The 23,848-nt window shown below is 44.7% G+C and overlaps 1 protein-coding gene across 3 annotated transcripts in view; it reads left to right on the forward strand.

Moving 5' to 3' along the window:
• Positions 1-14,971, forward strand: part of LOC126544051 (bromodomain-containing protein 7-like) — a 125,231-nt gene extending 110,260 nt beyond the window's left edge. The window contains exons 18-20 of one of the 3 annotated variants that reach the window (XR_011892475.1): positions 7,291-7,402; positions 7,607-7,868; positions 13,369-14,971. The gene's annotated coding sequence lies outside the window, so the exon portion shown is untranslated. Of the gene's footprint in view, positions 1-466; positions 1,584-7,290; positions 7,403-7,606; positions 9,056-13,368 lie in introns of those variants that run through there. The other 2 variants (XR_011892476.1, XM_055061627.2) reach the window with 2 other exon arrangements.
• The last annotated feature ends 8,877 nt before the right edge of the window (positions 14,972-23,848 follow it).

Consider the following 23,848-nt stretch of genomic DNA (forward strand, 5'->3'; position numbering starts at 1 on the left):
AAAGCCCGCGCAGACGCAGGTTCACGTCGGTCTAACAGGTTTCTAGCTTCCTCTCTGCGATACTAACCATTTCACAAGATGTCACGAGATGCGAGATGGTTCACTTCTGAAGTCGAAAGACGCACTGAGTGAAATGGAGGATAGAGGCATCTTTTGGCGCTAGACGCCATATTCGGTTCGTGTTTTGCTTACGTACATACTAGAAATTAAGCGGAAAATGCGTTGAAAGTAACTTCGGGTTCTCGCCACTAATACGAACACTTAGAAGTCCGAGTGAAATGTATTTGTGTGTGTAAAAGAAAAAAAAAATCCGGTCATGAGAGGTGAAGTGTAAAATAAATGACCACTGTGAATGACTGTCATGGCGGTGTTTTAATTATTTTGACTATAGATATATATTTGCTGCACTTGTACCTTCACCACTTCTGATCAACACCACTGTTTCTTGCTTTTCTTTGCTATGCAGGACCGATCTACATTGCGCATTAACTGGCGACAAAACGAGCATTTTGGGAACGACGCATACGCGTACTACTCGTCAGTGTTCTCCGATAAGCAATGCTCTGCGTAGCCGCTGTGCCTGCAATACACTTCTCCTTCGGTTCATCTGCTTTCTGTTCGCGTCTGGCCTGTCCTTCTGTGCTTTTGTGTGCATTACTCAACAGTGCCTTTCAATTTAACGTCCCGTGCATGCGACCTCTTTGCAGTGGTCGCCGTTGATGTAGCCACGCGCGACACTTAGCGGGATATGCAGCGTTCGGTTCCACGCGTCTTTTTTTTTTTTATCGTTCTTTGATTTTCCGGTGTCGAGTGACCTCAGCAGTGCTGATTTAATTTTTATTTCGATAGAGACCGCTGAGGTGGCGGTTGATGTGCTTGCAGGCTGTCGCAGTAGCACAGCTGCCGCTCACTTCAACCAGTTAACACTCCAGTCTCCAGCTGCTGGCCCGGGTCGCTTATCGGGCCAGACGATGAGAGGTCAGGAGGCGCCCCATTCCAAGACTCGTACACACCGTGGGCGTTGCGCTAGCTGTAGCATGCATTGGCAGGGGTTGCCCACTTGCCGTGACCGCGCCTCGAGTTCGGTGGTCGCGTGGTAGTCGGTGCGATTAAAGATCGCTGCGGTTGCTTCGACGCCTGCGTCTGTCGCCCACATCGAACAATGAGTAAGGACTGCACGTCGGCGACAGCGGAGGTGAACAGCGAGGCTACGTGTCGTGGCGGAGCTACTTGCGCGCAGCGTGCATATATCGTACAAGTGTTTGCTTCTCGAATTTGTTTAGGAAAATCTAGTTACATTCGGCCTATGGCTGCGTATCAGTGTGTTTTTTTTTTTCCACCAATGTCAAGCATCCACGGACGAGTCACATTCCAGAAATTTTTCGTACATGTAACAGCTCGGCTATCGTGATTAATTGGCTGACGCACGAGTGCATGGCAGTCAGTAACTCCGTTTTGAGAACATAATCCCTGATGCAGAAGCCGATACGATGGAAATGCGCATTTATACTGTTGGCGTAACAGCCATAGCAGTTGTGACATGGCCTAACGAGCTATAGAAACGGAAGGTGTTATTCTGCAGTGCAAGCTTACGGTGGTAAATAATAATAATATTTGGGGTTTTACGTGCCAAAACCACTTTCTGATTATGAGGCACGCCGTAGCGGAGGACTCCGGAAATTTTGACCACCTGGGGTTCTTTAACGTGCACCTAAATCTAAGCACACGGGTGTTTTCGCATTCCGCCCCCATCGAAATGCGGCCGCCGTGGCCGGGATTCGATCCCGCGACCTCGTGCTCAGCAGCCCAACACCATAGCCACTGAGCAACCACGGCGGGTTACGGTGGTAAAGACCAGTAAAGACTATACAAAGCCTTCCGAGGTCAGTGGGCGCGCTTGTACCTTTCTCCCCCCACCTTATCGATTTCTTTCGTGAGTCAGTAGCCTGTTGCTTTAGAAGAGGAAGTCCGTTGAATCGCGAGCTTAAACGCATTTATGACATGTTGCAGATATATCTGTAGACGAGTAGCTTTCTATGCGGCTTGATAAAAGCGGCGCTAAATTCACACACTGCATGCACGTGTCTGTTCACTTGCACTAGGATTGAATTACCCAGCGCCTTTATTATAGTGAACCAGAAAAACAACGCAGCTTCTTTCACAAGGGCCACCATGCAAGCCGGCATGCTTCGCGTGGTTGGTTCCATGCAATGCAAATTGCGCGCGCTCTTTAAATGGCGGAAGCTAATTGGTGATCAACACGAACGGTGGTTCGTGTTCCGTTCTCAGGCAGCCGGTAGGCGCCTTTTTTTTTCTGAGGCCGCTGCATGTATTACTCTGCGGTAAGGAGTCGTGACTTGAGAGTGAATACGGTCTTGATTACTCTACAGCTGGGCGTGGCCGTTTGCCGAGGCGCTCAGCCGCAGTTCCTTGCCTTTGTCTTGGCGGGCTTGTTTCCTCCTTGCGGTGTCAGCGGCGCCAAAATGTTAAAAGGCTCTTTTTGTCGGATGCCTTTTTTTTTTTTTTTGCCATTTGCCTTCTGGACGCAAAAGGCGGGAACTAAACGCAGCAAGGAAGGTATAATACGTTCAAATAAGAAGAAAGTAATATTCTGGGAAGACATGTACTTCTTAATGAAAAGCGGGACGTAAAATTAAAGAAAGAAAACGGTGGACGTAGAGGAACATTGCTATAGCTTTGCGGAGACGTGAAAAGTCGGGCGCATGAATAAGAAGCTTGGGCACAGTATGCCACGTCATATTGCCTTCTCCACCGTGCGTTTGTCTTAATTCATGCACTATTGTCCTGTCGCGCCAGCCACCCAAACACACGGACCTGCGAGTTCTCGGTCTCTGTCGGGGCTGTGGTAGTTGTGGAATATGCAAGGAACTCGTGCGATTGTCCGGTTTTGCTATAGTACGCTGGCCTTCTCAGGCTCGGGAGTCAAACCAAAAGGACGGGCTTGCCGTATTTACTCGCATAATGCTGGTACTTCTTTTTCTCGCGGGAAATGGATGCGATGTTACGAGGGTCGATAATTACTCGCAGAAAATATTCCGGGAGAACGTAGGGTTCCTAAAGAAAATCAAGTGGCTGTAGATCGGAGTTCTCGCGCCAGCCGCTGTAAGCTCGAAGAAAATATTACTTCCAAGCAGCACTTACCTTTGCAGTCAGAGCACAGGTTTTACACTAACAGAAACTGCAAAGACCCTTTATCTGCAAACACTAGCTCAACCGAGAGTCATTAAACAAATAAAGTAACTCCGGCCCAACCTATTCAGGTTCGTATGTTGTTGCCTCAACACATGGATCATACACTCGAGGGCCATTGGCCACACTGGAGTTAATCAAAACTGCACCCAACAAAAGACGAAGAGGGGTAAAAAAGCAAACAATCAAAAACGAAACATTAGGTAATTAAAGCGTAACAAAATATTGAGATGGCTCGTTCATAAACGTACAACAACAACAACAAAAAAATGATGAAAGTACACCACAGTCGGTACCCTAGCAGCGTAATCTTCCGAACGCATCAATGAACTTGCGCAGAGCAGTAATAATAGACCGGTGACTTGCGCTTATTGACAGGCACCAGAGGATAATATGTTTCGTGTTCTAAGTGATAAACCCAGATTACCAGTCGGAAATCTGAGAAACGTTCTGCTGAGTCGGTATAAACATTGACGTCGCTGATCGTAACACCAGCGCTCGGCTGCCATGCGCTATCATCACCACCGGCCGGAACAAGCTGACGAAAGTCGTTGCAGCAATTTTTGAGGGTGCAATGTTTAGTTGAGGAAAGAAATATATAATTTTTGATGACCGATGTGGGGTTGCGAGCATCATGCGAGTAAATACGGTATTCAAGAGAAAAAGAAAAGGCGGGGGGGGGGGGGCGGCAGGCATCCCTCAGGCAGATGGAACTCGCTTTGTTGGTTGATAGCCGGATGTCACTTCTGTATTGTTTGTGCAATTATTTAGTAAGAATAAGCTGCTCAGAGGCAACTCGATCCGTAGTTGAATATGGGTCATTCAGGAAAACTGCGAATAGCTTTTGCTCAAAGAAACATTTGTTTCTCTCGGGGAGTTGCTTACATGGCTGATATATCATCATCATCATCATCATCATCATCAGCCTGGTTACGCCCATTGCAGGGCAAAGGCCTCTCCCATACTCCTCCAACTACCCCGGTCAGGCTGATATATAATGTTGACATAATAATAATAATAATAATAATAATAATAATAATAATAATAATAATAATAATAATAATAATAATAATACGACTCGCGCCAGCCGCTGTAAGCGCGAAGAAAATATTACTATTGCTAGAAAAATATACATAGAATATATATTACTAGAAAATATCTAAGTGATATATAATGTTGAGTGGGTGGGAAATGCGAGATGCTGCCATAAAGTGCTGGCGTCAGAGTGAGAAAAGAGGCTGCAGTGTTAGCGTTTTGGGTTAACGTGTTAGACGTTTGTATTAGACTGTTGTAGTTAAGTGGTGTGAAGGACTGCAATCTATGCCTTTATTTCCCAGACGTAACATAATTTAGAGTAATATAGAGGGGCTTTGGTATGGAGCATATCTTTTGGTTAATCATTCTTGAAGGTATTTCCATCAGTGAAAGAGAAGGTTGGATAGAAATTCATGGCAGAAACTTTTATTCTGTTTCTTATTTACTTCTACTTATTCGCTACTTATTATTATGCCGCTGTTTCTTATCATTACGGAAAATTTTAGAAGCACCATTTCACCGCATTGGATTGAATCTTTCCATTTCTAATGTTATTATTCATTATATCTAATACACTGTCATTGTCAGCCATGTTACCTTTTGTCATTAATTGAGTCATCAAGTACATTACATCATTGCTTGGCGCTCTTTGGTCATCATTGGCCCTTGCGCCATAAGACCTCACACACATCATCATCATCCTAATATTTCTTTGGGAGCCTCCTCTGTAAGACATTGTCATAGGGATGTATTGTTAATAACTTAGAGTGAGATGACGGGGTTTGGAGGATATTTTTCGGTCAATCATTGAAGTTATTTCCATCAGGTAAAGAGAAATTTGGGCAAAAATCCCTGGCAGCCACCTTTCAAATATTGCCAATGTAGACGTAGGGCGAACAACCATACCTACTGGACTGTGCTTTCGGGGCTGGTGCACGTAGACGAGGCAATCTTTGTTCGCCTGTTATTCGTGTGTGTATGGTGCCTTATGATATTCTCTTCTTTATTTCCATTTTTTATTGTTGCTTTTGTTAAGAAAGTGAAATTTCGGGATAGCCGGCTGTGACGTAGCTATACCTTCCGAAGTTTCTGCGTCTAAATAAAAAAAAGAAGAAGAACGTTGAGCCTTTGAGTTAGTCAAAAGCAACAACAACGCCCTGACTTCTTCACTTCTTATTCACTGCTTCATATTATGCCGCCTTGTCTCTTTCGATTCCTTTCCATTCAATTTCTTTCCATCTTTCAATTCTCAATATTCTGTCTTTGGGAGTCTCCTATATAGTATGTGACATTTTTAGGGACGTCTGCGAAGCCGTTTAGAAATTTGTTTGATTCAAGATGATTTCCATGCCAAATTCTTAGAACGTATGTTGTCCAATTTTTCATGTGATATTCCCCAAAAAGTTAATGTTTTTATTTTTGTAACTTTGACTAATCATCTTTTTAATCCCATCCTAATCCTGGCCAATCCCCCATAGTGGGCAAGAGCCATATATAGAGGAAAACCAACCAACCACGTAAATAGTTTTTATTCGTCACTCGTATGAAGAAGGGGAAATGAAAAAGAAGAAAAAAAAAATCGGAGGTTACCCGCCGTGGTGGCCTACGTAGAGGCTATGGCGTCATGCTACTGCCAGAGGGGGGTGAAGTGCAAAAGCACCCGTGTACAGTGCGTTGGGTGCACGTTGAAAAACCCCAGGTGTTCTAAAATAACCCGGAGTCCCTCACTACGGCGTGCCTCATAATCAAATCGTGGTTTTGGCACCTAAAACCCTAGAATTTAATTTGAAGTTTAATATTAATTTTAGAGCGGAAATTGATGCGGTTAAATTCATATTGCTTTACAGCGTGGCTGTGAGTTGGCCTACGCGTTTTTGTTTGATCGGAGAAAAGCTGTGGCGTACACAGACGATTATCGCATTCCGATAAATTCTCCACACTTCACAGAAAGAACAGCGCACTTCAAGACGGTACACTAGGGAAGAAACACACACTGCGCTGACTACAAACTGCGTGTTTATTATCTTCCTGTTGTTGCAACGGCTTGCAACGCAGTTAGCGCAACGTGTGTGTGGTTCTTCCCTTGTGTCCGGTCTTGAAGCGCTGTTCTTTCGGCGATAATGAATCAACTAGCTCATCAGTCAATCCTGGCATGTCCACACTTGACCTTGATCGCTTAGACGGCAGGTACCTCCTACACGCATCGGGGGCATGGTCCTTCCTACTTGTGTATACTTGAATAGCAGGATAGCGTGCGTAACTTTCAGTGGTCATGAATCTCGCCCGACCATTGTGAACAAACCGGCCGTGCGTCTGTTTGACTTACCTCCCTTCGTCTTTTTGCTCATCTCATATTTTCTAACAGTTGCGAAACATGGCGCACTGAAAACTAGCCTCCTTGACGCAGTATATAGGGCAGGGCTCAAATAAGGCACGCCAAGATAGCGCCCCTTCATCCTCTATGCATAGTCTTCATGTTGCCGCTACGATTTAGTGACAGTCTGAGAACGCATGTCATCTGTTCGACTGCAGCACTTCACTAAACGCGCTCAGATGGCTAAACATCAGTGCTGGTTCACATGTTAAGCACCAGTGTACTGTCAAGACCATGTTAGGTTCTTGACATTAAATTCCTTATTCGTGAGAACCACCACGTCCGCGTATAGTCGTCAATACAAAAAAAAAAACTTCTATCCTTTATTCATTCTTGCATACAGCTTCATAGTGGTATACAGCACCATAGTGACACTGTATGGGCAGCCAGTTGAGAAAGAAGAATTACGCCGAAACCATCGATTATGGTTGTCAAAGTAAGCGAATAGCTTATGCGGACCGCAGAAATCAAATTGACACACTTCCGAAGTATATACTGTTGACTTCTAATAGCGGTGTTTGATGATGGCGTTTCCCTTTAAAAGGTATAACTAGGGTCTTTGTGTAACGCAGTTCGATACGTCACTTCTAGGAAGGGTCTAACTGCAGAGTAGCGCCTAAAGTGCGAGGCGAGAAATCTCCATTGTGGCGCATATTCTTTTTGCTCTTCAGGGGACGCTTTGCATGGCCGCTCTATTTTGTTGTTGCAGTAAGGGACGCCGCCAACATCGACACACAATGCTTCGGAGGTGTGGCCGGAATGAAGTACTGACGACCCGCCTTGGTATAGTCCATTATCTATGGCGTTGCGCTGTTGAATTTGAGGTCGCGGGTTCGATCCCGGCCGATGGGGGCGTAATGCAAGAACACTCGTGTATTTAGAATTAGGTGCACGTTAAAGAAACCCAGGAAGTCAAAATTAATTCGGTGTCCCCCACTACATAATCAAATCGTGGTTTTAGCACCTAAACTACATTTTTTTTTTCAGGTCCTCACGTTCCTCTCTACTATGGCGTCCTGGTGCAGTCGTGGTGAGAGCGAACGCAAGAACGAACGTGAGCGTGGCGGCCTCTTGCATCTTCTCGCCACACGACTCCTGCCACAGGCGCGAAGATGGGCAAGCGCACGATGTCGTCTTGTCGCTTTGCACGGCTTTCCGAAACGCCCGATCTCTAAATTAACGAGCTAGTCACGTTAGGTCACGAGGCGACCCGGAGGCCTTGGCTTGCCTTGGTTTCGTTCACGACGGGGTAAGTGCGGCGAAAAGAAAGAAAGCAAGAAAAAAAGAAACCACAACGTCATGTAGTTGTGCAAAACTAGCTCGCCGAGTTAGCAGTTACGAAACGCTTTTTTATCGCTTATTTCTTGTCCTCCCAGCTACTATAGACGATTTTAGTTTAAAATGCCTGATCGGCCGCTATAGTTTGCTTTCTTAGGTTAGTGTTCCTGTATATGCTTCTGCGGGAGCATATACAGGAACACTATCTTAGGCGAATACACAGCGCCCCTCATCTTTAGGAAGTGATTAGAGCGAGAGAGAGAAAAAAAAAATAAAAGAAGGAGAGGTTAGCCAGAGGATATTTTCGGTGTTGGGGATCCTGTATTGAGGAAGGGGAAAAGGAAGTGAAAGCTTGTATGGCGCCGTGCTTGGGCTGCGTGTTAGTCCGGTGGCTACTCAGATACTCAACCGTGTTATCGCGGTTATATTCGCTTCTCTTCGACATAGTTGGGAATATAAGCATCAAGTGTGCCATTTTTCTGTGTGGTATTCCATGCACCTTGATCACGTAAAGAACAATTACAGCGTTCCTATAACCTGAGCAGAAAAAAATAATGTGAGAGCGTCGCAATGCCTGCATTGAGAAGCTTTGTATATCGTTGTGACCTTCATCAAAATTTTACGCGCATTTATTCGTCATTGCCGGCAGAAAAAAGAAAATTGACTCGCCATCCCGACCCTGCGAAAGCGGATGGCCAGCGAATTAGAAAACCACTCAAATGCCGCCGATGGGGATGTGAAATGTTTTATTGTTCTGCCTAGTCTTAGCACGACACCGTTGTTGAGCATTATGATTTTGCACTCTTCGACGCTCATCGTATTCACGCTGCTCTTCGGGAGGCTTAACTTTGCGTGGTCTACCCATAGCGGTCTTGCAATGAACTGAATGAGTTGCCAGGCAGGTCTCCCTTTTATATGTGAAGTTTGGTGACGACACTCACTGATTCGTACGCTGCTGTTGCCCCTTTTCCACCGGAGCAGTTTATGCAACCGTAATATTTACTGGGAAACACACGCGAGGAGAAGAAACGTGCCTCGCACTGTTCACAGGCGCCTTATCATCCATCATGCGGTTTTGACGCTTGTTTTGTGCTTTTCTTTATTGAAATGAATACTGAGCTCTGTATTGTATATGCTTGATTACAAGGGAGATATGCACTTTTCGGGTCGTTTCTTTTTTCTTTTTTTGCCGACGGACACGAAAATTCTTACCAACTAGAGGTTAACAGCTTCGCTGTAGAAACACGTCCACATTTTTTAACAATAGATTATGTGACGAACATTCGACGAATCCAGTGATTTTGACATATATGTTCTTCGACTCCACATATCATCATCATCATCATCAGCCTGGTTACGCCCACTGCAGGGAAAAGGCCTCTCCCCTACTTCTCCAACTACCCCGGTCATGTACTAATTGGGGCCATGTTGTCGCTGCAAACTTCATGTCATCCGCCCACCTAACTTTCTGCCGCCCCCTGCTACGCTTCCCTTCCCTTGGAATCCAGTCCGTAACCCTTGAAGACCATCGGTTATCTTCTCTCCTCATTACATGTCCTGCCGATGCCCATTTCTTTTTCTTGATTTCAACTAAGATGTCATTAACCCGCGTTTGTTCCCTCACCCAATCTGCTCTTTTCTTATCCCTTAACGTTACACCCATCATTCTTCTTTCCATAGCTCGTTGCGTCGTCCTCAATTTAAGCAGAACCCTTTTCGTAAGCCTACAGGTTTCTGCCCCATACGAGAGTACTGGTAAGACACAGCTGTTATACACTTCACTCTTGAGGGATAGTGGCAACCTGCTGTTCATGATCTGAGAATGTCTGCCAAACGCCTGAGAATGCCTGCCAAAACGTGGCCTACGTCCACGCACCGAGAAGCTGCATATTTTTACGATATTCTTGCTTCACGCTGTCAACCTTACCACAAAAGTTGCTCATAATTACAGCATCTTTGTAATAACGTGCTTAAAGAAGGCCTATCTATGCTCTAAGCGTAGAGTGTAAATTAGATGACTAAATTTTACGTGATAACTTTACCTGATCTCATGATATCATTCGTGAAGCTCGGTATTTTATTCCGACATATATTATAGCTAATGAACGAGTGATTCACACGCAAGATCAGAGCTGTCGCTAACGAGCCTATATATGCAAAGCAAGGCGTGCATGCTAAAAACAAACCAACGCACGCGTCCCGTAATTCTGTCTTAGTGCAGTCGAAAATAAAGCGCTACGTAGCCTCTTCTAATCGACAATGAGCGGACCGAAATCGTACGTATATAGCCCAGTTAGTATAGCACATGTCACGCCATTCTTCTGAAGAAGAAAATTTAGGAAGAAGGAAGCCCGGTAGTTGTCCAAGAATGCGCTTTTAGCATGCTTTGTGAGGTGGTTATTTGTGTCACTGTGTTGCACTATCATGAGAAGCCAACAAACACTGACACCAAGGACAACATAGGGGAAATTACTTGTGCCTAATAAATGAAATAAAGAAACGATAAATTAGTGGAAATTAAAGTGGATGAAAAAACAACTTGCCGCAGGTGGGAGCCGAACCTTAGCGAGAGAGAACGTTGCGTGAAAAGCCCCGACAATGGTATAAACGGGATAACGCGACCCTCTCTCCTCGAGTGGAAGGCACGAAGGTTCGGCTCCCACCTGCGGCAAGTTGCGAAGGTTGTGGGTTCGGCTCCCACCTGCGGCAAGTTGTTCTTTCATCCACTTTAATTTCCACTAATTTATCGTTTCTTTATTTCATTTATTAAGCACAAGTAATTTCCCCTATGTTGTCCTTGGGGTCAGTGTTTGTTGGCTTCTCATGATATGACTAATAAAAATCGGGCCCCTCGGTTAACCCCCTTTATTCTGTGTTGCACTATATGTGTTATGGGTGGCGCTGCCCTTACCACCGTGCCTTAACCATATGTGGGAGCCAGCCGATACTTCGAGCGCCACTTCCTTAATGACCAGCTCGGAACCCCGTGCAGCGTCTGCGACCAGAGGCACGGCGTCTCACTGACAGCGTCGCAAAACGCTAGCTGTCAGAGAATGCGAGAACGCTCCCCTTACCACCGTGTCACCGTGCGGTATCGCCGTGTGGTCCTTACCGCTGTGTTAGACTTATATCTTCGGGATCGGCCCACGAAAGCGGTTGCACAGTCACAAGAAAATCGTGGTTAGTTCTCAAAGAATGCTGAACGCATTAAAAGAGGGAGAAGACCTAAACAGAGTGGCTGCCCTGACTGCCCTTTGAACAGCAAGCTGACTTCGAAACGTCCCTCGCCACAATGCAACACGATGTGGTGCCCACTTCCCCTCCAAAAAACGCCGCAAGAAATGGCAAAAGGCGGGCACGCTCGAAGCAGTCATCACACTCTTCTCGCGGCCGTTATTGGCCCAGTTGCGGGCGTATTTTGTAAATTGTGGACGCTTTCTTGTTGTATAAGCATGTAGAAATTGCGGCTAGTTATAGGGGAGTTGTGCTAAAGGCCTATTGCGAAAATTATCGCGCGCACACAACGCTATCATACCAGAGTTCAATCTTATTGCGACAGGGTAACGAAAAGTGTAGCACCCCAGACTGTTATCCAACTGTAGACTCATTTCCGTCTCAATAAGCATTTATTATGTAGTTTGGGTTTCTTGCTTTACTTGTTGGTGCCTCTTGATTAGTTAGTGTCCGATTTTATTTTTATTTTATTTTATTTTTTCTTTACATCTCTCTGGCTTTAAAGTGGCGTGCTCTGGGTTGATATTGGTAGTGGGAATTCGTGACCGATGTCAACCGACCTCATTCCGATGGGGGCGGAATGCACGGGTCTGTGATAATTAAACCTCCGGAGCACGTTAAAAAAAAAAAAAAAAAAAAAAAAAAAGCCACTAGCTCACTCAAACTCAATCCGGAGCCCTACAGTAAGGCGTCTCTCGGAGCCAATGCTTCGCTCAGAACATAGAGACATTAAAATCAATCACGCACTTACTCAGTCTATCAAGGAGTCTAATCAGTCGTTCGGTGTCAACAAATGCTTTGGTTCTGCATAAACTCATTCTTCCAACAGCTCGGATACTAATCCGTGCACAAGTGAAATTATTTTAAACCTGTTTTGATTGAACGTTCGGTTGAATGGGACGGGAGCCACACACTAAATAACAAAGTTATACGCTTGCACAATGGTGAGGACGAGGTGAAACAGAACCATGCTTCCCCTCCCCCCCCCCCCCACCCACTGCTTGCCATGCCCATGGCAACTATATAGCCCGCTGAAACGTGAAAATAGGCAATTCTGACCCGAGTCATGTGCTCTGGTGAAGCTATGCGCACAGAATAATAAAAGCGAAAGTTGGGTACTCTTTCAATTGAGATGAAATTTTATTGAAAGGCTCCATTTGACACGCTGGGCAACTTTTGCAGCTAGCTATAAAATGGAGCTGCCAAAATGCCCCGGCCCTAGTGTGCGCATTCGGTGGCGAGGTCCATCATCCCTGTAGCAAGCTGTTAGTAAAAAACAAAGAAAAAAGAAAGAAAGACCTGGGTGTAAGACCATCTCATATTCCGTGCGTTTAGAGTTTCCCTCCGTAACGGACGTTGTGGAAGCACGTATTCATGCCAACAACGGCGCACCATGCGCGTTTTATTCTCTCTATCTCTCTCGTTTCTTTATTTTACTTTTTTTGGCGTGTGCATTTTGTGTGTTTCACGCTGTTGCGCAGAGGTTGAACATACCGACTGCCACGCGCGAATCGCTCCGCGCAGGCATCCGGCAGCATCCGGGAAGTCTTTTCTTTTTCCAACGACATGCTCTTACGCAATCTCTTGGTACGTGCTTTGTTAGCGTCCCTGTTCTTTGTCCTTGCGCAAGGGGCATCTGACGCTATTTATATTTCTGAAATTTTTAGACGCTTATTTAAGGCAACAGCGATTGTTAGCGCATTGTATGTTACTTTAGTATGAGAGAAAAGTGAAAAAGAAAAAAGAAATGAAACCTAAACGTTATTCAAGACGAGGTTATTCAGGAAGAGACAAAGGGCACATAAAACGACGAAAGTGGATATAACCAAAGAGCACGCGCGGCACGTGTGTAACGAAGCCCCGGCAGTAGTTGTGGCGCATGCTCTTACGCGCGAAGTGTGTCAGGGGAAACAAAGCGAGTCCGCGCGATTCGACCGTAAGGTTTAGACCTTTACTTCGGAGCGCGAGAAACACGTACTGTTGCGCGTGTCTGCGAATGTCCCTGTTGCTTTCGAGCGGGTGCACACATATAGGCTCACAACAACCCAGAGGGCATTATAGGGCGACGCCCCCAAAGAGGCCCTCGCTGGAAAATCTGCGGCTGCGGGGTTCTGTGTTTCTGCGCAGCGCACATAAGCGGCAGACGCGCTATTAGAGCGTACAACATTTCCAAGTTTGTTCACGATATTGTTTTCAGTTTTCTGTTTTTTTTCTTTTGGCCTCTCGCCCATTTTCAGGTGCTTCAAGATGGTGCTGTTTCTCTCTTCATTTTACCGGTCAAGGACGTCGAACGGCAGTCACCGTTTTGAGAGCGAACTCGAGAAAGCAAATTACCGAGGTGCTCCTGCAGAGCTGCGCGCGCGTTCTTGTGAAGGGCAAAAAAGCAGCGGCCTGTCGGTCTGTTTTTCGTCGGACGACACGGGCGTTCCGCCGCAAATGGCGTAATTTTTTTTTCACGTTTGACCCAGCAGCCTGTCGCGGCCTTGCTGCCTCACCTCTGCGAGCCGTTGCCCCTTCGATATGGTCTTGTAAATGCACTTGGGAAGAGAATGGCTGAAGGTTGGCCCCTCGCACGCCCCGCGAGAAAAAACAAAAACAAAATATTTTTAAAAAATAGTAAAAAGAAAGCTTTTAGTTGCTCCTGCTTCGAAAACGGCCCCGGCGATTCTGTTCAATTGTATTTCGTCTAACCTTCGACAAAGCGTTTTGCCGGTATGAGGAGGAACAACAACGTAACACGACAGCGCGAACTACACCGAGCACGTAATCTGCGCGTTTGCAGGCCTTGCGAGAGTGTCGAGAAAAGGATAAATAAGAATAAGCGAGAGCCGGGACAAATGGAGCACTCTCTCAGTGCGCCGGTTGCACAGAAGCAATTTCGGAAAGCGAGGCTTTCCGCAAGCGTTAAAAGGGGACTACGCCGTTGCCCGTCTTAACTTCGCTCCCCTTTCGTGATATGTTTTTTGAGGCCATTTCTGATGCCTGAGCATTAAGATGGAGGGTAAAATGGGCCGATACCGGCGAGATTTTTCGCACTTTTTCGACTGCAACTCGGTGGTCATTAGTGCGCCCACAACAAAGCTGTGCCAGCAACACCGTACACCCAATCGTGTCCCTCTCGGTCATTGAGTTCAGTGGTGCAGAAAGGAAGGCAGGAGAGAGAAAGAAGAGAGCTGCTGGAAGGGTGACCAGGCAGTGTCCGATATATATGCTGTGTGAGGGTGCGTGATGATGCTCGCTCTTCACCGATGGTGCGGCGTTCGAGACTTGCCCCCGGGTTCGAAAACCCCGGTTCCTAAAGACAGTACGCGCAGATGTGTCACACACGAACCGCCTGCGCACGGCAATCAACGCTCGCGAGGTCGCAGCAGGCCCCCGCTTTGTGTGTCTGAACGCGCGGCTGTCGCGCTCTGCCACCGGACTATGGATTTTACGACTGCGCTGAAGAGCTGATTGGTGCGTTGCGCCACCGGTTGAGAAATGCGATGCTCGGATCTGGGAGAAAAGAACACTGGTGTCTCGAGAAGCCTTTAACGCGATAACAAAGACCTTCACCGAGCGCTAGAAAACACTTAGCGTTCTGCGGTGTGCCGAACCTTCAAGGTTATGCACTGTATCGAAGAACTCTGGTTATACGTTCACCAGTTTTAATTTAAAGAAAGCGCGAGCTACGTGAACACAGCTTTTATAAATGATTTATGTTCCTTTGTCGATATTGTGCGCGCAGATAGCAGCGCACATCAAGCGTGTAAATAAAGAGTTGGCAATCAACTTATCAATTAATTACTTTAGGGCATACATATGTCGCGATTGCAGAATTGAAGCCGGTTAGAGCTTCAATTCTGCAATATGGATAGAAGTTAGGCACTTCCACTTTGTAGAAATCTTGAGAAAAGCAACAGTTAGAACTTTATAGAACTAGCACTAACTAGCACCAATTTGCTTTTGTGGACTGGCTGGCTTTGGTTTTGCGATTACTGCATGCTCTTAATGTTAAGTAATATGTTCATTTACAAATTTGGCTAATTAGTGCGCATGATTAGTGCATTGTTCGCGCACACAATGTCCGCCAAGGACTATATAAAGCATCTATTTGTGGAACTCTCATAATTATTGTATTAGAACTGATGAAAGTGAAACTTCAAAGGCACAGTATAGTCGCGAGATTGCCCGCAGAGCCCGTGTTCATTGCCTCCAGGCCAAACACTAGAGTCGCTGGCCAAATTTGCGTCCTCGCCAGGGAATGGTTGTGGCACAGTGGATATCAAATACTGCTGCTTTTTACACTTCTTTCACTGCTCCGGAGCATCATCTCCTGGCCAGCAGCGAGACGGGTCAAATCGTCCCCTCTTATATTTTAATTTTATACAACTGGTAAGTATGCTCAAGCGGCTACGTGTAGTCGATATAGTATGCGCAACTCACACTTGTATAGAATGCGGGAACGTTAGTTGCTTTCTTGTGTTCGTCACATCGTTCTACCGGGGGGGGCTGGGTTGTAATACACAATCTTAGAAAAAAGGTCGTAGTAGTTACTAACCATAGGTTAATAACTGGTTTTAGCCTTTATATTAATGTGTTAGTAATTGCAGTTAATATAACGGTAGCGCTAACAGTTATTAGAAGAAGGGAGTAATCGTTAACTAGAAAGGGTAGTGGCTCCTGTGCCGGCTCCAAAAACTATAGTAACCGTTATCAACCGACCTGAATTGTCATTACTAAGAGTGTGCCGGTGTCTTTGGGTATACGGGTAACTGTGTATAGGTCATGATTATGTCGCTTCTATTTAAAAACATATACAGGTAAAGCGAAAAACAAGGGCCGCATTCGCACGTTCATTTTTCGTCGTATTCATTACAGCATTGATTGATGCCACATAAAGATCATACAAGGAGCATTAAGCCGCGTACGACTTACTATACACACCACAGAAATAAACACAATACATGAGAGAAAAACGTATCGTAGAACAAAAGGAGCAGGCTACTACGCGAAACCTCTTGCGTTACCTGAAGCGTACAATATGGTCACAGTTTTTGGGACCGCAGTTAGTGCCGGTGAGCACCTATGTAATTGCCTAGAATAAGTTAATTTGGGGACTTAAATTCCTATAACCAAATGTCTGCACGCGTGTGTGCAACCAAGTAGCACATAAGTGTTAATCCGATATAATGAAAGAAAAAACAGTTCACTTAAATTATGCACAGAAACTATCATCACGCAGCACAATACACCACGGGAAAGATGAAGTAGTAGCCATTACCAACTTACCTCAATTGGACTTTTATGGTTTAAGGGATAGTAGCTCCTGCAGTTTCTTAATTTTTGCTTGCAGTTACAAACTTTTTACAAGCTTTCTTTAAGTCTAATGCAAGGTACGCATTGTAGCAAAGCTTATATGGAAGCCCACACGCTTAGGAAATAGCGGTTTATGGACAGTGGCGCCATCTGTGTGACGAAGGAGACTTCTGATGGAACAAAACCTATGGCGTAACGCCGCACCGGAAGAAACAAGAAAAAGAAATGACGTCACGATTGCCTGCTTCCTGGCACTAACGGTATAATCATATGCATATACAGGGTGATAATTTTTCTTTTATGGAAATTATAACATCGCCTGTGGCAGATAGCATAATTCATGTCCTTTAGCTGGACTATTCGGGGAAGCAGACATAAATTGCACGAGAAATCAATGCACATATTCAACTAATTAACAAAAAATTCGCTGATTATCCTCAGAATTAAATAGTCGACGTCACATACCGCAATATACCAATTGTAGGCGGTGGGTTTGCAAGACGTATCCACTTGGAATGAATTTCTAGAATGACACCGGTTTGGGGATACACGCCATCAGACTTGCCGTAATAATACACTGTTGTACCCACCTACTTTTATGCGTTGCATATTGCAATCACTCAGTTCAGCCCTTGGGCGCGGCCGGGCAGCCACCATTGGGGGTATGAGCCATCATAGTGGCTCATACCCCTACACTAGAGTTTTATGCGTTGCATATTGCAATCACTCAGTTCAGCCCTTGGACGCGGCCGGGCAGCCACCGTTGACCTTTAGCGCAACCACGTGACGTGACGTCACGACAGCCGGAGGAAAAGCTGGGCCCCAACTCGCGCGCAATATGCAACGCATTCTTGGCTTAACCAAGCTAAGCCTGGCCGTTTTTTTAAACGGAAACGTCTTTTATGCATTGAAGGAAAAAAACAAACTGGAACACCCACGTATTTCGTTGCACACTTTGGGAAATAATATCTCGAAACTGGTGTCATCCTGGAAATTGATTTGTAACTGAGTATAGAATTACATTATACGCAACATGCTATTTTTAAAAATTCCCTAAAACTTGAATATGACCACTCTGTATAGATATGCACACGCGTGCGCATGCACACGTTAGCACAAACGAGACACACACGCTCGTGCACGAACATACACGCTTTCATTTTTACAAGATTACTAGTAAGCCGGATGGAGCCACTAAACAGAGCGAACACTATATTTACTCAGCCACGGTCTTGTTCTCTTTATTCTAAGACAGCGATTATTAGATGCAGCGGCTTATAGAGGAGCACAAATGCAGCTGTCGGTCCCACATACATATTTAATTTCGATCCCGTTTAACTGACAAAAATTGTAAATGTGTGCAATAACATTAAGTGCGAGAGAGAGACAGAGAAAAAAAAGAAAGGAAAAGCAGGAGGCTAACCTTGTATCCAGTTTGCTACCCTGCGCTGGTTGAAGGGGAAGCGGGCAGAAAAGGAAAGGAAAAAGCGCGGATGATGGTCGAGTCTATGATCCCAGTATATATATATGATAAGCACAACTTCGCGGTTATCTTTGGTTTACTTACCCAACAATTTCGGTCGGTGGACCGACCTTTTTTAAGGGATACAAGGTATTCAAGGTATCCCTTGAGAAAGGTCGGTCCACCGACCGAAATTGTTGGGTAAAGAAACCAAAGATAGCCTCGAAGTTGTGCTTACCTTTATAAATACGTTTGGCCCATTGAACAATGCAGTTAATATATATATATATATATATATATATATATATATATATATATATATATATATATATATATATATATATATATATATATATATATATATATATATATATATATATATATATATATATTCTGTGAGCGCTCTGTCGTCCAGTCGGCTTATAAAGTAGCAGTAAATGTCTGTCTTTCGTTGCTAAAAGGGGCGAAGTATATAAGGATGTATATATACTTTCGTCGCGTCGAGATGGGCCAGGCGGCAGTCGAAGCTGCATCGAAGTGTCAAGGGAGAGTTCAGTAATGTGGAAAGTTGGGCTGGTTGGTGATTAATCATCCTACGTTGCTGGTGAAGCAGCGCACTGACACGGACACAGTGAAGACACACAAGAAAAGACGACACTCGCTGCACTCGCAACTATTTCATTTCAGAACACATACTTCATATTTATATACCTGCGCACCTTCAGGCGTCAAAGCTAATCAAGGCAAGATTAAAGGCATTTAAAATCATTTGCCCGCGCATACTCGGGCGTCAAAGATATGGCACCTATCTATCATGGTGTACAACCCTATTGTATTTGTTGCGCCCCTAAAAAACATTTTTTGTTACACAATTTTTTCTTCCTTTAGTGTACTTCCAAAAAGGCAACCTCACCATGGCTTAGATGTACAGATGGCTGACTGATACAACCCTCTCCCCTCTTGTGAATGTGGAAGGCTTCGATTATTTCCTTGGTCAGCTGATCCTTATGGTGCGGTAAAACTGTAGTATCATTGTAAAGCGGCCAACACCCATGTTGTGAGCAGTGCCCTTTAATGTTGGAATGAGTGTTTCCCCCCAGTGACCTTTTGTGCTCCAAAAGTTTTGTGTTTACACACCGACCCGTTTGGCCGATGCATATTTTTCCACGCGATATTGGCAAACAGTAGACGACGGACGACCTGCACTTGACAAGTTTTTCTTTATGCTTGACCATGCACTCACGACCACTTACTTTTATTTTTGTTGAAACTCTACGATCCAGTGCTGCACATATTTTTCAGAGTTTGTTAGGTGCTGAAAAAACTACTTGTAGACCATATCTGCCACCTTCGTTTTTTTAAGCTATGCGCAGTCTTGTGTGCATATGGTATGGACACAATTTTTTTTTGCTGTCATTCTCTTTTCTGTTACGCTCTTTCTGATAGCCATTGCGCACATAACGAATCAACTTATAGGCTGATGTACGCAGTACATGTTTTTCATATCCTGCATTCTTTAGCCTGATAACTTGTTGGCTGAAAATTTCTTTTATTTTTTTTTTCCGGTTAAGGCCGCTCGCAGGCACGAGAAAGTTATGCCGCTTTTTGCGACTTTTGCGTGTCCCGAATTGTTGCTAAGCAAGGGTTTTTCTGATGGTGGATTGTATAACCAGCAAGCGTGGTCCGGTGTGGCAGAAAAATATGTGCCGGACTGGATCGTAGAGTTTCAACAAAAATAAACGTAAATGATCGTAAGTGCACGGTCAAGCATAAGGGAAAGCTTGTCGAGTGCAGGTGGTCCGTCGTCTACTGTTTGCCAATATCGCGTGGAAAAGTATACATCGGCCAAACGGGTCGGTGTGTAAACACTAGACTTTTGGAGCACAAAAGGTCACTGGGGGAAAACACTCATTCCCACATTAAAGGGCACTGCTCACAACATGGGTGCTGGCTGCTTTACAATGGCACTACAGTTTTATCGCACCATGAGGATCAGCTGACCAGGGAAATAATCGAAGCCTTTCACAAGAGGGGAGAGGGTTGTATCAGTCAGCCATCTATACATTTAAGCCACGGTGAGGTTGCCTTTTTGGAAGAACACTAAAGGAAGAAAAAAATGTGTAATAAAAAATATTTTTTAGGGGTGCAACAAATAAGATAGGATTGCACACCATGATAGACAGGTGCCATATCTTTGACGCCCGAGTATGCGCGGGCAAATGATTTCAAAAACGCCTTTAATCTTGCCTTGATTATCTTTGACGCCTGAGGGTGCGCAAGTATATAAAATGACGTATGTGTCCTCAAATAAAATAGTTGCGAATGCAGGGAGTGTCGTCTTGTGTGTCTTCACTGTGTCCGTGTCAGTGCGCTGCTTCACCAGCAAGGTATGATGTCAAGGGAGAGCGCTCGCGAGTTGGCTCATTCCGGTGAATTCCAGTGTTGTAAAGCATTGCGATGAGCAAGTAGATTAAACTGCCGCGCTGCACCAGGCCTTGACAATGGCACAGACACACGTTGCACTTATATCGAGGGCGGAACGTGCTGCTGCTTCAGCTATTTCGCTGCCGACGATGTGGCAATGGACCTTGAGCCACTGAAATTTAGTTATAAACCTGCCTTCAACAGCGCCCTCGTGAGGTTCTCCAATTTCGGATACCAGCGCACTAAAAGCTTACTAGCGAAGATCGGTAGATTTCACGCGTGCGCGCGTTTCTTCAAATGCCACAGTGACTGTTCAAAATGCCGAACGTGCCATTGACTAAAAGGGCAGTAGAAGGAATAAAAAAATGTTGATGGCAGTTGTGTTTGCTCGAAGCCATAAACCGTCACTGATGTGGGCAATGAATTCTCCCGTACGTATAAGGCAGAACGCGTTATAGTTTGCATTTCAAAATGATTTTCTGCGTCGTTCAAACGCGCCTAAATTTCGCTGCGAGAAACAAGCGCGATAACACGAACGAGGCCGCCACTTCTCTATCGTGTGAGCGGAAGGCACGGAGATGACCCACATGGTACACCATGACAATTACCGTAACGAAACAAAAGGCACAGCATGTCACCACATGCACGCGTATTAGAGTGCAGTGCTCATTGAAGGAGCCAAGTGCTGTATACTTAATCCAAGCATGGTGATATTTACCTAATAATAAAATTGCTTTGCTTTAATTGGGTCAATCTCACCGGGAGTAACACGCCAGGCGTACGGCCAGGCAAATATCTCCAGCACTCATTAACGAATGTCTCCTTCTCTTAAATTCGTAGGCTGCTACAAAACGAGACGCTTATTAAGGACCAGAAACGATCGTGCAGAAGTCGCCTCTTTCGTGCGTACGCTGAGGAACCGCACAACAATCGCGGTTCTGCAGCAGAATCATTCGCGAGAGTATTCAGCATCTGTCTTTCTCCCTGTAGCAAATGTTGTTATCCCTTATAGTATTCGAGCTGATTCGAATATTTGACAATTTTTAATAGTGAACAATAGAACCGAATAGCAAAGACTGTTCGGTTCGTATTATAAATATCGATTATTCGCACACCCACCGTACTCATAATAGTTATAAACTATTCGTTTGATTCGTACATTGCTGAGTCAGCCCAACCATGGCGTCACCACTTACCGCGTCGTTTTAAGAACGGTTGCCGAGTCATTCATGTAAGTACTACGCTGTTAAAAGATTTGTGTGAAAAAAAAAAGAAACAGTATGGTAGTTTCTTGTTCTCTTCCGTTTTCTGCTAGCTGGTTCTTCTGTGATTTCACCAAAATAACCTGTGTATTGTTTTTCTGTAACATTACAGAAAATAAATTAATTTAATTATATAGTCCATTCCATTAAGGGAGTAACTTTTAATCCCCTCATGACTGCATATTACATGTCGAACGAAATAGTCAAATGCTGCAATTCAGTTGTAACATGTCATACATGTACAGAATAGCACGCTGCATAGAATACATGAGATGTGACCACTGACAAGACATCTTGCGCCAAGACATCCGACACTATGCGACACATCCAATTCGCCACTCTACGAGTTTATGTAGCTATGCTCAGAACGAAGTCACTCGCCCTGATTGCAGTTGTGTCTTATTCAGAAACCAAGGCCAATTGGCTCGTGCATACGATATCTATGTACCTATTGAGGATAGCAAAGAGACGAATAAATGTCATTTCGCTCACTGTGATAATGACAAAATTTTCACTTTACTGTATAAGGACCAAATCTGTTAAAATCAAGAAAAATTCTGTCTCTGACCCCAATAGAAGAGATAATTTTTTAAAATAAAATAATGTTTTCTTCATTGAAAGAAATTGTTTGTAGTAAAATTGAAATGTTCAGTTCTTTGTTGTTTTTTCACGTTTATTTTTTGTAGTGTACGTACCCTATGCGTTCGATGGTTGCACGTATCTTATCAACCTGCCACATATATGTATACGCTGCTTATCACTTGCAGCAACCTTACTTTGAAAAAAAAAAGAAAGCGAGGGTTTATAGAACATCACCTTAACTAGACATGCTGCTGAGCTTGCTGACAGAGCAGAGAATGTTTCCTGTACATAATCCTGTAACGAACCGGCTTGTTTTTATGTGCAAAAATGTCATTGAGATCAATCGATATACTTTGTGTCATCGTGTTAATTTCATGTAGCATGCTTTTTTTAACTTCCGCTTATACGAAAACAACGGAAAACACTTCGCACGATTAAGACAATGACAAAGAAAATACTGTTTTTGGATAAGCTTGCAGCGCAAGAGTACGCCAAATTTTTGTCAAATAAAAAAGTACATATATGCATCGACACTGTCGACATACATACTGTCATAGACCAACTATATAGTATATATCCAAACGGGATCGTGCGAAAACAAAGGAGATTCTGAGGCGCAGAGGAAAAAAAAGGGGGGGGGGGGAGGGGGGAGGTACGCGAAAGGCAGTGACAATGAGGGTTTTAGTCTATTGCTAGACAACCTTGCGGAGGCCACTGTCGAAAGCGTGAGCCCCTTGAGGAAGGTTTTGCGTCGCGGAACACGGTGTCGGAACTGTGTCTTGTGCTTCCCTCGTTTCCCGGCAGTTGCTCGACGGTGGCTGAAACCAGAAGCGGACTGCAAGAAGGGCGCCTCGACGAACCGCTTTTAGATTCGCTGGCGTATCCGTGTCCTCGTCTTTACAATTCTAACGCGGTAGGCAAGTTTCCCCTATAGTATTAGTGACCCCAGGTAGAGCCTGTCGTATTGTCACCCGGTGGTGTTTTCTCATGTCAGTTTGAAATTACGTTGGGCGTGCAGCACACCCCTTGAAAGCATTTTACACAGCGCTCAGTATTCACAACTGTGATAGTTTATAGGTTGCATTTGAAGTGTACTTTCATAATGTGCATCATGTACAGTATCTATGAGGCCGTGTACCGTCAGCGTAAATTGGAACGCGAATAGAAAGAAACTGATCAGAAAGCTTATTTCGCGTAATTACATGAGAGTGCGATGTGCAGTCGCTCTGTAGATGGTTTATAAGCGTGGTATGAACCAACACGTACGTTTCGAAGCCTGAATTAGTCCATGATTGCAGAAGCAGGTGAACCTGGAAACGCAAGAATGTATTCAGCCGTTTTCAACTTGTTCGCATTTGAATTTATGCTGACCGTACGGATGTTTTCTTTCTTGTACCGTCTTATGGTTTCTTTCTTTTTTTATCTCTTTCTTCAAGCAGTGATAAAAAAACTTTATAGTAGCCGGCTCTTTGTGGAGCCAATATAGTATACCTTCTAAATTCTCTCTCACCAGAATCGAAGAAGCGACACCGTGTTGCAGTGTTATTGCGGCAGTGTTGTGACTGCGCTGACAACGAGCAGTGTTTGAGGTCTATCTGCTAATATATTAGCGATCGTATACGGAGCCTTTTGGCGCCACATGTTCCACAGTAAGGAATCATTGTGGTCAACAGCCCAGCGTCTTCTAGA

Source organism: Dermacentor andersoni, chromosome 1, assembly GCF_023375885.2.
Source record: "Dermacentor andersoni chromosome 1, qqDerAnde1_hic_scaffold, whole genome shotgun sequence".
Taxonomy (NCBI): domain Eukaryota; kingdom Metazoa; phylum Arthropoda; class Arachnida; order Ixodida; family Ixodidae; genus Dermacentor; species Dermacentor andersoni.